Here is an 11459-nt window from a genome sequence, read left to right as displayed (position 1 = left end):
AGAGGTGCCTTTATCAATACAAACAGTACCATTTTAATGTGGGAAATGAAGTTTAGGCCTGTTTACCTTTGGACTATACCAAATTTTCACTGTAATGGTTGGGGTTTTCCATGGGGTATGGCAGCACAAGGTGGAACTAGAATTTGTCTCAGAAATGTAAAATCAAAAGATATATTCGACGCAATTTAGGAACACATAGTCACCCACTTAGGCGCAGCACCAACTGTATTAAGTATCATTGGAAATGCACCACCTCATGAAAGAAGACCACTTCTTCACATTGTCTATGTTATGGCAGGTGGTTCTCCACCTCCTTCCCAATTTCTTTCCAGAATGGAGGAACTCAGTTTCCATATAACACACATATATGGCCTTACTAAAACCTACCGTCCCATAACCTCATGTGTTTGGAAGCCTGGATGGGGTAAGATTCCATCAGAAGATCAATTCAAGCTGAAGACCCAACAAGGGGTTCCTCACTTGGGGGTTTCTAAACAAGATGTCAAGAATCCCAGCACAATGGAAAGTGTTCTTCATGACGGTACTACAATTGGTGAAGTCATGATCAAGGGCAACATAGTCATGAACGGATACTTCAAAAATGCTGAAGCTATAGACAAAGCATTTGAAAATGGATGGCTTCACACTGGTGATTTAGGGGTCATTCATTCTGACGGCTACCATGAGCTCAAGGATAGATCAAAAGACATTTTAACCTCAGGGGGTAAGAATATTTGCAGCATCAAAGTTGAAACTGTTATTTATTCTCATTAAAAATGAAATATCATGATTAAAAAATACATGAAAAACCACACTAAAATGAAAAAATGGTGATGGAGTGACAATTATTGTCAAAACCTAGTGACCTTTTCCCGAATGTGCAATTTACATAACTATATACCCATAGCCCTAGTACGAGAGGACCAAGAAGGGTCATCATTTCTGACATAAAAAAGCAAGCACACGATAATGGAAGAAAGGGAAAAGAGCCAGTCTCATTCATGTCTATTGTCGAGAGAAATAGCATGAAAATTTGATATTGAGAATGAGTCCTCAGAAAATAAATAAAGCCTACTTTTTTATTGGGTTTAACAATTTTTTTAAATGATGTTAGACTACGTTCCTAAAATTATATTATTCATTAATGTGACAGGTTGCTGTTGTTATCACTCAGGTTGTTCCTTTTGACTCCCAAGGGAATACGGCCGAGGTAACCACTAACCAATCTTTGGGTCACAGGTTCTAGCCTACCTATGACCAGAGAGGGCTCTCTCTTTATGATTTAACTTTGTTTGTGTAATGTTTTAGGCTAGTTATGATGCTCAAGGTTTTGTTTTTGGAATTTGCTGGACGATGATTTCGGTCAAGTTATATATGTGCTTACCAGGGTGTTCTAGGCCATTGGGCATGGAGTCAGTGGTGCTTAATTTGTTTGAAATGTCTTTGTTGATACAGTAGTGATGCTGCAGAGCCAGATAGGTGTCTGAGAAACAATTCTTTGAATCTGTGATTAAGTGTAATGTAACCAGGCTATGAAAGGCAATTAAGAATCTTTCAACAAACTGTTATGGAGAAACAGTGAGAATGTTATTTAGAAGCAGAGAAGAATTTCTACATAACATTCATATTTATAGAATTAATGAAAACATGAGCAATTAAGAATTCATGTTCATGATCAATTCTAAAGAAAACATTTTCAGCAATAAAGATTCAGCACAAGGTGTAACAAAACATTTCTTGTACTATTCCTTTTCTCTACTGCTAGATTAGTGGGACATGTGTATGATTTAATAAACATAAGAAGACAAAACATAGATTGAGAAAAACTTATTGTTCCATCAGACAACACAGGAATTCTGCAACAGCACGCATAGCATCACCAAGACATCAAACATTCAGGAAATCATTGAGCTTTTCCAACCTTTTGCATTAGATAATCTGAAAATATACAATACATTTTCCTCAGAACGAAAATCACCAACCCCTCATATGTTTCCAGGGGAGGTATATATACATAATTTACATGAGAAAATATCTAGCTGATGAGTAAATGTTTCATTAATGTCATGCCAACTCTTGGAGCATTGTAGCTGAGAAAGTAAATGTTGTAGTAACTTCTGGCTGTAATAGCTGTCCAAAATAGTCAGAAAATGTTGACTTTGTTAGCATTGGAGTCGGCTGAAGATGCGCTACCCAAAACTTGCGTATTTCTTATCTTTTGCTTGCTGCCGCTGTCTTTTGTTGAGTCACCTTTCGGCTGCCTTAAATGTTGTCTTTATTCTGCCGTTTGACTTTTGCTGAGTTGGAGCTACCAATGACCGAGCAACTGAGGCTATTGTGGCAAAATTTGAAGCATTTCCTACCACCAATCTTGCTTGGGCATTTTGTGTCTTCGAATATTCACCAAAGTTTCATCTGCCTCTGTATATCTATAAAAAATTGGAGGAACCTCAAAAAGGTGGTGGATTTCATTTTCAATAAAAAACAGATTTTCAAGTTTGTCCAGAAGGCCCTGCCCTGTTGGAGGCCCTGCTTCCTCAGAAGTACTGCCAGATGCAGTGATTTGATTTTCAACAAAGGTTGACATCCTGTTGGCATATTGCTCACGGGGGAGCAGTCTTCCTATGCTGTTTAGTAGGCTGGGCAGTCCCTTTGCTTGCAATGCTCCTATTTTGAGCTTGTACTCATCCACCTCAGCCTGTATTTCATAGCATTTTCTCTCCACAGTTTGTACAAAGTTCCTGAGAGTTAGTACCTTTTTAGCTGTAAGGACAACCTCTGTTCTGTTGACAATGTTGATGGCTGCCAGTTCCTCCTTTGTTTGTTTGTTCAAAAAATCTATCATTCTGTTGGCCTGCTCAGGCCTATTTCCCAGCACTGTTCTGGCCTTCTGAATCTCTATCTGTGCTTGGCCAATTAAATCCATTTGCTCATGCACAGTATTAATTGACTTCCATTGTCTAGTGATGGATTGGTCAATTTGGGCCCATAGAATTCTTTTTATTTCTGCCATAGCACTTTCTAGTTTGAGCTCTTTCTCCAAGGTCTTTATCTTCTCTTTGAGGGCCTTTATTTCCCTACCTTGTTCTGCCACAGTCATCTTTGATTTATCATATTTGGCCTCTAGCTCTGCCAACTTTTCCTTGGCTTGTTTTATCTCAGTAGCCTAGAGCTCCATTTCTTTAATAGCCTTAGTCAAATCTTCCATGTTTAAACTGGACTCTCGGGCTGTGGTTGTTGTTGCTGCTTCTGTTGTTGCTGTAGTAGTTACAGGGGCTACTGCTGCCTCTGTAGTTGTTGCAGTGGTTGAAGTAGTTGGAGGAGCTTCGGATGTGGATTCTCCCTGCTTATCTTGTAGTGCTCCTTCAAGTTCCTTCTCCAAATCAAGGACCTTCTGGTTGAGCTGCATTATGAGATCCAGCTGCTCATCGGCCTCCTTTTCCTTCTGTAATTCTGTTGTTTGAGGGTGCTCGGTGGGTAGCAGCTTTAACCTTTTCTTTAATGCATTAAGGTCATCTTCTTTTTTCTTCAGGAGGGCCTTTACACCCTTTGGATCCTTAGGATCATGTCCTAGGTCGATGATGATGTCCTCCAGTGATTTAATTCTGTTGTCCTTGGCCATGGAGGACATTCTCTCAAAATCCAACCGAATGTTGGTATTTTTCAGTGATTGTTTTAATTCACGGGCCATTGTTGCCCTGTCCACCAAGGTGGCATAGAACATTTCTCCAGTTTGCTTGTGGAGTTCTATTTGGTCCATGGGGTGAATGTCCTTTGCCGTGACCTCCACCCTTTTTCTTACATAATCTGTAGCTGATTTGGGCTGCGGCACCTTAGGTTTGAAGTGGCTGAGGATCATTTTCTCCTCTTGAATGTCATAGACAGACATTAGCCTTTCTTGCTTGGCTGGTGTTGCTTTCAGAAACTGTTTGTACACTTCAATTCTCAGCAAGTCGTTTTGTGCCTTTATTTGTTTGAAAGAAGCCTTAATGCTTGTAGGCTTCTTGCTTTGCTGAGTGGAGGATGACACCTCCAAGCCAAGTTGTGATCCCTGCTCCTGCTGAAAGGAGCTTGTACCTGTTTGCTGGCTGCCTTCCCCATCTTTTCTTGGGTTGTCCAGGACTTCTTCACTAATTTCTTCTATCTCTGGGGAATCAACCCTTTGCCTCTTGGCCTTAGGTTGCTGGGAGGATCCACTTACAGGAGTGGACTCTTCTCTGTCTCTTTTCTTACCCCTCTCCTCGTGTGCTGGAGTCTGCAAGATTGGTGCTGCTGGTGGCTCAGTTTGTGGTGGAGGGGTCTGCTCTTGTTGCTGCCCAATTGAGGAGGCAGGCTGTTCTTTTACTGTTTCTTCTTCAGCACCCATTATCCCCTTACCTTTATCTGTACCTGGTGCTGTTGTAGAAGGTGCCTGTGTGGTTGGTGCAGTTGTTGTGGCCGAGGTCCCTTCTCCCACTGGATGTGGTTGCTTGAAGATTACCTGCTGCACAGAATCCAAGTCAAGAGTTTTTTCCAAATCCTTGACATTCTTTTGCATTATCTCTTCTTCAGTTAATTTTTCAATTAAAGTGTCTTGCAGCCATTCTTGCTGATTGGCATACTGTTCAATATGTGGATACTTGCAATGCTCATAGCCTAACAGCCTGTACTTAACCCTCCTGGCACAGATGAAGACTTCAGGGTCATAAGGGACCCATCGGAAGCTTTTTGAGAGCATGTACTTGTCTTTGAGGATTAGCTCAGTATCTTGCCATCCCTCTTTTTTATTCATGATGAAGGGGCCCAGGTGGTGCTTGAACTTGAGATGGGCTTTCTTTTTGGAGCTTTGAAAGTGAGTGAGGTCAGAGTGAATAAGCTGCCTATAATACTCCAAGGCAAACAGTCTCATGGGCACATATTTTGGGAGCCTGTATGGACAGAGCTCACAGCCATAGATTCTGATGACTGTATGATCCTAGTATAGGTACCAATCACCTATTTTATAATTCTTGGAGAGCTGCAGGATTTTCTATATTTCAAATGACATTCTGGGAGGAGGGGACCTCATCAACAAACAAGAGACTGGGTAAACAAATTGATCAATGAATTCACAATATGAATATGGTGAATTTTGCACTTGGTGGAAGACAGATGTCCAGAAGATAACATATCTTCTTTCTCCTTTAGAATCCAGCTTTTTAATGTGGCATGGAAAAGCCTCGGACTGGTAATACATGAACAGGTGGTAGATATAAGATGAATACTTGAAGATGCCCTCCCTGTCTACTTTGAAAAGCTGCTCATGTATCTTGTTGGCTATGAACTTAGCAAAATTATATTTGTAGGCAGGAGATTGGCCTGGGCTATAAGCAGCTAGTAATACCAACACTGTCTCATCAACAAATTCACTGGCTTTATAGCCCAACACATATGAAATCATGTCCAACAGAAGTTTGCGTACATCAGTAAAATAGACATATAAGTAGGGAGGTGGCCCTGTGGGCTGGCGGTCATGCCTCATAAATGTCTGGGTGATCTTTTGCCTGTCATCAGTGGTCATCTTGGCACCTGTATCTAGCGATAGTTCATGGAGAAAGGGAATAGCAGCTGAGTTTGTTTGAAGTTGAGCATCTGGTTGATGGACTCAGCATTAATGTGAAAGAGGATGCTCCCAGATGGAGATTTGACAGCTCTATGATTTGCATCATAATTCTCAGCACATAGGCGAATAATCTCTTGAAAAATGTTCACAGATGGGAGAAAGTAATATGGTAGGTTTGATTCCCATATCCCATATATGTCCTTGCCATTCAGATAGTCATCTCTCAATTCCCTGAAGGTCTGCAAGTGGTCTCTATCACCCACAAAGTCTTGGATGAGGTAGTCCCTGTCAGCAAGAGGCAGGGACTCCATCTCTTTATTTGGTGGATTCATGGGGGAAACACTGAGAGCTGTGGGTGCAGGAGCAGCCATTATGTAGCTTGTGAATGGAATAAGGTAAGTGCAATGGTTTGCAAGGTTCCTCAAAGCTCAAGTGACAGACTCAATGTAGACAATGCTAGAAATTTTCTTCAAAGTGGAATAGGCAGGCTAGGCAGACTTGTCTCTGCTGTTCTTTGGTAAATTCATAGGAATGGTGAATACTGGAGATGAAATGCAGAGGGTGGGCAGGATTTAAATTGGTGAAATGCAGCTTTTTGGGCATGCACTCGGCAAAAGGGAACGATGCCAGGCAGCTTGAGGACGAATTTGTAAATTTAGACCGTGAATTATCGTTTCAATCTCAAATTTTCAGAACAGGGGGCAATGTAGGTTGCTTTAGTTCAAAATTAACTAGGAGACAATCTTCAATTTGGGATTTAACAGGTGTTCAATAGAGAATTTGCAGTGAAACGGCATGAACAGGCGCAAAATAAGAGAATTGCGGTGAATACCTGGATAAATGGTGCGGAAAACCTTCGAGTTGAACAGTGGGTGCAGAATCACAGCTGGATTGGCGAATAATGGCGTTCGGAGCCTTGAATTTGGCGGTTTGGAGGCAAACTTCGCAGCGCATAGCTCACAACGGTTCTCTGTCTTTTTCGCGTGAAAATGACATAAAACGACCCCTTGGCGCGTTTTTAACGATAATTTTGGAAAAAGCGGGTCATTGGCGCTTTTCCGCCGATGACGTCAGCATGACGTCAGGGCGGGCCCCGGTACGGAGGGTGACGTGGGCGCTGAGCTGGAGGCCAGCGTGGCGGGACACGGTGGCGGGTGGTGCGGGGTGGCAAGGTGACCTGGAGGGCCACGAGGCATGAGGGCGGGTGCGGGTGGCACGACGTCATGGTGACGTAGGACTGACGTGACAGTGGAGGGGCGGTATCGGGGAGAATGCTAAGCGGTATCCCCGCACCGCTTTTGGGAGAAGGCGGTATCGGGGAGGGGGGCTCCGAACACCCCCGCCGCTTGCCACGCGTCCCATGTACGGGGGGGAAAACCGCCCTCTCCGCGGATGTTAAAGGGCAGCAGATTCAAATCTCACAATGCCCGCCCACCATTGGATAAAAGGGGGCAGGAGATCAAGGGTTGGCGGGGGTTCCGACCCATCGTGCAAGTTCGGGGGGACCAGCCGACACATTAAAATATTCAATTTAATACTTCGTGGTTTTAGACTTTGGTTAAGGGGTTTTTGTGGGTTTGTTGGAGTATGGGTTAATCTGTCGGTGGGTCAACAAAAATAGTTAGACTTAGGTTTGAGAGGGGGGAAAGGGGTTTCTCATGAAATTTTTTAGGGCAATGGGTAAATGAGGGTTAAGGGTGAGCTATTAGTCTAACCAGGGGTTAGAGTAATTCTCAAAACAGGGTTGACTATATTCCCTGGTGGACTAATGTCTCCCATAGAGATACTATTTAGCTATAATGCTAAAGGGGGGATATTTATACATTGTTTGGGGTTTATACACCATGGTGTTATAATAGTAGGGGAAAAGGGGAACATAGGGGATTTAGTGTAGATACAGTTAGCAGTTAGTATTGTAGGGGAATATGAATGGGAAGTGATAGAAACTAAGTTTTTAGGAAACAAGCTTAGTTAGGGAGTAGATCAAAATGAAAAGAATTTTTACACAAGAAATGTGGCTCCTTTTCAAAAAGAGAAGTCACATCTGACATGAAATTTGTATAAATGAAGAGTGTAAGGAGGACTGATCAGGCAGATCCTGAAGTGCTCACGGGGAAGTTAGTAAAAAACTTTGAAGGGGAAGGGGGAAGTTAGTGATGGTTTAGTAGTTTGCCAAATAGGCCACTGCTCTTGCCTTTTTCCTGCTGATGACATCATTGTGATTTATTCCAAGTGATATGCTTGGATCTTGCTTTCTGCAACCTTCAACTGCCTACCCTGCCTATTATGCATAACATTTTTTCTTCCTTTGTATGGGTGCACTTAGCCTTGCAAACCCTGATAATTCTCTTTTCTTTTTGCTGCCCTCCTATCTAAGTCTACCCTTATGACTTCCAAGGGCCCAGATTTAGCAGTTGGGCTCCTTTCTTTCTCTATCCACCTAATCATCTGTCAAGCTTGAGCTGTTTGAACAGGTACTTCCTCTCTAGTCTACAACATGCAATTTAAAACATGGTGAGGCCCAGCTTGAGCTGTTTGGACCACCCATCAAAATAGTAGTGGCAATTTGGACTAGCCACTTTCATGGTATTTGTTTGGGGTTCATTTCTTTTATTTTTTCATTGACCAATTCATTTTCTTGCCCTTTGATTTTTCTTTTAAGGCATACCCTCTTTAGATTTTTTAAATTGTCTGCTTCTTTCACAAAAATGGAACCTTAGCAGCATGGAAGGTGAACATTTTTGGCACTTCCACTGTCAATCATGAGAGATGAAAACCTATTGGTATAGGATGCTAAAAGTGGCTCCACTTGGGGATGGCTTTTCCAGGTGAAAAGCCAAGAACAACAGGTCAGATTGCCTGAATTTCTGCTCCCCTGCTGCTGGCTGAATTTCTGTGTTGTTGGAGACCAATGGTTAGGACCCTAAATAGTTGCAGGCAGCACCCAGTAAGCTGATTTGCTGTGAATTTGCAGATCTGTTTTTTACCTGTTTCTCAAACTTTCTCTTCATGACTTGATAACTACCTTGTGTTTTCCTTGCTGCCCAAATGCCAGGATCAACATTTTCCAAAAAAGAACATAGTGTATTATCCTGGTCTTCTCAAAATATGATGCACTCGCTGCTTTATTTATCTGCTGTAATTGAAAATACTGGAAATACAAATATTTATGTACAATATATGTCGGTTCAGTGTTTGATCAAAGGGAGTCCAAATAATGCTTGAGCATTCTCCCATTAACTGGGCCTTCCTCGGTGTTTTAGCCATCCAGACTTCTTAGAAAGTAAGTGTTGTTTCCTTGTATAGCATAGATGACATAGGGTCCCTTCCATAAAAAATCAAACTTACCATGTTTGCCTTTGTCTTCCCTTCTGGAATCCCATGTTAACACTTTATTTCCTATAAAGAAATCTTCAGCTTTGGTTCTTTTGTCAAATATTCTTTTAAGCTTTTCTTGTATAACTTGGGCACTTTGATAGACTTCTTCTCTTGTTTGTTGTAAATGAATTGTTTGATTAATCCTTCTCTGAATGTCATTGGGCTCAGCTTGTATTTATTGCAGCAACTTAATCACAGTAATTCCTAAAGATGTAGGAAACTTTGCTTCTAGCCCATAAACCAGTCCATATGGACTCATGCCAATTGATCTCTTGGTGGTCAATCTATCTGCCCACAGTGCATTTACCAGCTTCTTATGCCAATTCTTTTTGTTTTCTTCCAAAACTTTTTTAATGATGTTGATGAGACTTTTATTGGAAGATTCAGCTAGGCCATTTCCTTGAGGATAATAGGCAGTGGAAAGACCTAGGGTGATGTGATATTTGTGACAAATATTGATCATTTTCTTGGACTTGAAAGCTGCAGCATTGTCTGTGATGATTTTGTCTGGACAGCCAAATCCGGACAAGATGTTGGTTTCTAGAAATTGTATAATAATGGAGTCATTGGCTTGCCTACAAGGGATGGCCTCTATCCATTTGGTAAAATAATCTGTGGCAGTGAGAATCCACCTATGCTGGCCAGAGGATGAAGGGTGAATTTCACCAATGAAGTCTAAACCCCATTGCTGGAATGGTCTCTCAGTTGAAACTGGTTTGAGTGGTAAAGGCAGCAGCTTCCTCTTGCCCTCAAAAATTTGGCATTTGTGGCAGGACATTACAAATTTCTTTACATCAGCAAACAAGGAGGGCCAATAAAATCCAGCCCTTAGGATTTTATCAGCTGTAGATTTCCAGTATAAGTGTCCTCCACAGTCACCTGCATGAAGTTCTTTGAGTACATTGTCAGTTTCTTCTATTGTTAAGCAATTGAGTAAGATTCCTTCATGATTTCTCCAAAATAAAACATTGTCAATAATACAAAACTTTGATGCTTTCATTTTCAAGAATCTTTTCTTGGTTCTGGACAACCCTGGAGGAGCTTGCAGGTTTAATAATACAAAACATATATCAGTATACCAGGGAGATTGCATAAAGGCTTGGTTGATCTGTGGAGTCGCCATCTCATGTTCGTCGTCCAGTTCATTAATGTCAAGGGCTTGAAAATTGGTTTCAGTCATTAGTTTGGCTAGGCCTTGTCCTTTTATCAATTTGGTAGGTTTAATCTCAATGTCATATTCTAAGATATTGGCAATCCATTTGCCCCTCTGGCCTTCAATTCCTTCTTGGGTTAGAATATCTTTGACCACTGCGTTAGGAACATAGGCAATTATATGAGAATAAAGGATATAAATTCTGAATTCCTTGATGGCTTTTACCAAGGCATAGGCTTGTTTTTCCATGATCTGATATTTCAAAGGAGCATCCCTAAGGGCTCTACTAAAAAATGAAATGGGTTTTTCACAGCCTTGGTCATCATTTTGTAGTAGAACAGCAGCAATAGTATGCTCAGAAGCAAAGGAAAAAATAAGGAAATCTTGATCAAATCTAGGGCTTGTGAGGACTGGTGTGTTTGTCAACGCTCTTTTGATATCCTCAAAGGCTTGTTTAGCTTCCATAGTCCATTTGAACTTGGAATCTTTTCTCAGCATATTGTTTAGCAGTCTACTGAGTTCAGCCAGGTTGGGAATGAATCTCCTCAGGAAGTTGATCTTTCCTAGAAAGCTTTGTAGTTCTTTGATGTTTCTTGGATGTGGTACTTGTAGGATAGCTTGAATTCTATCCGGGTCAATCCTAATTCCATCTTTTGAGATTATATGCCCCAGGAGTTTAGCTTCTTCCAGCCCAAATAGTGACTTCTTTGGGTTCAATGATATGCCATACTTTCTACAAATTGTGAAAACCTGCCTCAAGTGTTCTAAGTGTTCTTGATCTGATTTTGAAAAGGAAGTTAAATCATCGAGATAGACTACTAGGAAGTCATGAATTTCTTTAGCAAAGGAAATATCCATTGCCCTTTGGAATGTGGCCCCTGCATTTTTGAGTCCAAACGGCATTTTGACATATTTGAATGTTCCCCAAGGTGTTGTAAAGGCGGTTTTGTCTTGATCATTCGGGTGTACTAGAATTTGATTGAATCGTGAGAAACCATCTAGTAAAGAGATCCTAGCAGCTCCCACTACCCTTTGCAAGATATGATCCATTTTTGGTAAGGGGTAATGGTCTTTGAGAGATACTTTGTTCAAATTTCTTAGGTCAACACACAGCCGAATTTCCCCTGTCTTTTTCCTAGTAGGCACTAGGTTTAAAATCCACTTCAAGAATCTGATTAGGGCAATGATTCCAGCTTCATACATACGTTTGACCTCTTTTTCAATGAGGGGGAGTAGAACTGGATTAACTCTCCTAAGCTTCTGTTTGAAAGGTTTTTGATTTTCTTTTAGAGGGATAGTGTGTTGGATAACTAATGTGTCATAGGATTTAAGGTCCTCATAACTCCA

The 11459-nt window shown here is 41.4% G+C and overlaps 1 pseudogene; it reads left to right on the top strand.

The window, feature by feature from the left end:
* The first annotated feature begins 333 nt into the window (after nucleotides 1-333).
* Nucleotides 334-774, top strand: LOC149162069 (putative CoA ligase CCL13 pseudogene; annotated as a pseudogene).
* The last annotated feature ends 10685 nt before the right edge of the window (nucleotides 775-11459 follow it).

Source organism: Pinus tabuliformis, chromosome 5_2 (genome assembly GCF_031772625.1).
Source record: "Pinus tabuliformis cultivar Carrire ecotype Pingquan chromosome 5_2, CPIR1, whole genome shotgun sequence".
NCBI classification, from domain to species: Eukaryota; Viridiplantae; Streptophyta; class Pinopsida; order Pinales; family Pinaceae; genus Pinus; species Pinus tabuliformis.
This window is presented reverse-complemented; position numbering and strand designations above follow the sequence as displayed.